Source organism: Hippopotamus amphibius, chromosome 12, assembly GCF_030028045.1.
Source record: "Hippopotamus amphibius kiboko isolate mHipAmp2 chromosome 12, mHipAmp2.hap2, whole genome shotgun sequence".
NCBI classification, from domain to species: Eukaryota; Metazoa; Chordata; class Mammalia; order Artiodactyla; family Hippopotamidae; genus Hippopotamus; species Hippopotamus amphibius.
The window spans coordinates 97,036,703-97,039,566 of record NC_080197.1 but is presented as its reverse complement, the minus strand read 5'-3'; the positions used below and the strand labels follow the sequence as shown (position 1 = coordinate 97,039,566).

Below are 2,864 nucleotides of genomic sequence, written 5' to 3'. Positions count from 1 at the left end.
GGGGAGTGAGGCTGGGGACCGAAATGTGCCCAGCAAAAAGTACTTAGCTCTCCAATCATATTTGTTTTTTGTTTTTTTAAATTGAGATATAATTGACAGAAAACATTGTATGAGTTTAAGGTACACATTGTGTTGATTTGATCCATGTATGTACTGCAACATGATTACCACCATGACACCTCTATTGCATCACATAATTTTCATTTCTTTTTCTGTGGTGAGAACATCTAAGATCTAGTCACAAAAATATGGAATGCTTCAGAAATTTGCATGTCATCCTTGCACAGGGACCATGCTTATCTCCTAATTTTAGTATATGTGCTGTTGAAGCAAGCACACCAGTCATTTTTGTATCAAGAGAAAGCCTGTAGAAAGTTTAACTATACTATTACATGATATTGTTGCTTCAGCATCTACTGTGTTTGGCCAGGCAGCCTGCAGAGACCTCACATTGAGGTTAGTCCCCTTCTGTAAGTGCATGCCCTAGATAGCACTACAGTCATGAAGAGATGTAAGCTCCTGATAGGACTCCCCCAACAGCCCTTATGATCACCATCTCCCCTGCTTCCCAGCACCTGTATGCCTTCTGCTCTCCTTAGATAAGACCTCCATGGGGTTTATCAATACCCTGTTCTTTTGGTTTGAATCGATCAGTTCAGCCCTAGCCCAGGAACCCCGAAGCACTCTACCCGAAGACCTAATAAAGGCAAGTGCTCCAGGTTCTGCCTCTCTCTGCACTCTGCCCTCCCCATGAGGCCCCTCAAGGTGTGCTGTGTATTTCCTCCAGGACCTGTGAGGAATAAATTTCCCTATTTCAATTTCTCTTGTCAGTTATTGAACCACGGCTCACCATCTGGCACCCTGTGTTCCACTTAACAAATGTTAATTTCACAAAGTTATAACAAAATCACACAACATACTTATAGCACAGTGTTACATGGATATTATTCAGTGGTTCTTTCAGGAAAAGATTTTAAGGATATCATCTTATCTGCATATGTTTTACCACTTGCTCTTTTCTCTTCCTATACACAAAGCCCACAGATGGAGAAGCCAGCCATCTCGTGCTTTTGAGACAACAAACAATAACAGAACACTTCATAGGAGTAGAAACAGAGAGAGAGCTTGGGTCTCGAATACTATTGTGGATCCATCAAATCAACCCTGGACTACCTGTCTTAGGACTGCTTGTTTGTGAGATAAGGCCTTAATGCTTAAAGAAGGATAAGCCACTCTAAACCAAGGATTTTACTTAGAATCAGAAGACTTAAATTATTATACCTTTATCAATTGCAGGATCTATTTAAAACATGGTGAGAACAACATCAAATAAATCTTTGAATAGTATTTACATTTCATTTCTACTATATAAAGACTAAAGTACATATCATACTATGTCGTTTCAGGAAATTACATCTTCACGGCCTTTGCTCTTTGTATAAACTTGTTCTACTTCCCTGATGATGCAAAGAGATGGTCAAAATACAAAAGGTGTAAAAGACTTTTCAGTGAAAGGTAACTCTCCCTGCCTCCACTGTTTTCCTCTCTCCAGAGTAAGGCATTGTTACCAGGTTCTTGAGCATCCTCTCCAGAGCTAACCTTTGAATTTACAGACATGTATATGAAAAGGTTTCAGGAAGGGAATAGTGAAAAGTGCCAGTACTTCTGAGAGAGTGGATAAGATGATAACAGAAAAGCACTCATTGGCTTTGGAAACATGAAAGTTGCTGGTGACTCTGACAAGAGGAGTTTCAAGAGAGTGTTGAAGGCAGACATCAGATTAGAGAGTGCTGAAAAAAGCAGAGTTGGTTTTTTAAACTGCTTGGCACAAGTAACTAGTTGAAAACTTACATTCACTGAATCTATTTAATTATATTTTTAACAGCAACATGTTATTATGAAATTAAGTAATCAGTAATTCGAATAAATTAAGAAATATGAAAGTTCATCAAGCTTTGCCACAAAGGGCAAATCAAGAAATTGCTCTCAAAATGTCAATGAGCTCATAAGAAAGATAACATTCAAGAGATTAAAAAATTAAAACAGACATCTCTTTTCTAACCAGTAATAATATACACATAAGTATATTAGGAGACTATTAACTTAAATGGTGATACTTCCCAGGCCTTTTTCATTGAATTTTTTGTTTCTCATTCCAGATGTTCTTTGGTTATCCAATTTACTCTCATGATTTTGTCAACTACAATTGGCACGCGCCACCGGCACTCGCCACCCACCTCTACAAAGATTAAATCACGTGCTGCTGCAGCTGCTGACTGTCCACGCCCCCTGAAAGGTGTGCAGGGTGGAGGGCTGAAATGAGGCCCTCTGTGCTCTGGGAAAAGCTGGCAGAACAGGTCTTTAGATAGTCAGAGACTGTCAGGAGCCAACGTTATAGGCCCAATTCTTGTATCTCCTCACATCTAGAAAAACACCAAAATTCTGCATGGTGACGACTGCTCCTTGTGACTAGCAGTAACCTTTTGTAAACAATATGTGCTTGATTGTATGTTTTTCCCTTTCACCAAACCACATATATACTGAGCTTCCCCCCTGCCTCTTTGGAACAGGTTCTCAGTGCTATCTGGGATGCTGTGTCCTGGGCTGCAGTCCTCATTTTGCCCCACATAAAACTTAACTCGCAACTCTCAAGTTGTGTAATTTTTTTAAGTCGACAGTTTCAACTACCTACTCCTCCTCTGAAACTATAGAATCTACATTTCTAGTGTGTCTCTCCCTTATGAAATAGATCTACATTAAAAATTCTCTGGCACAATACTATTTTGTACTATATTTATATGCCTATAAACTCAATATGTTTAAAATTCAACTCATCTCCCCATCAAATCTGTTGTTTCATTCCT

General features: G+C 39.2%; 1 pseudogene; it reads right to left on the bottom strand.

The window, feature by feature from the left end:
- Positions 1-242: 242 nt before the first annotated feature.
- On the bottom strand, positions 243-337 carry LOC130834285 (U6 spliceosomal RNA; annotated as a pseudogene).
- Positions 338-2,864: the final 2,527 nt, after the last annotated feature.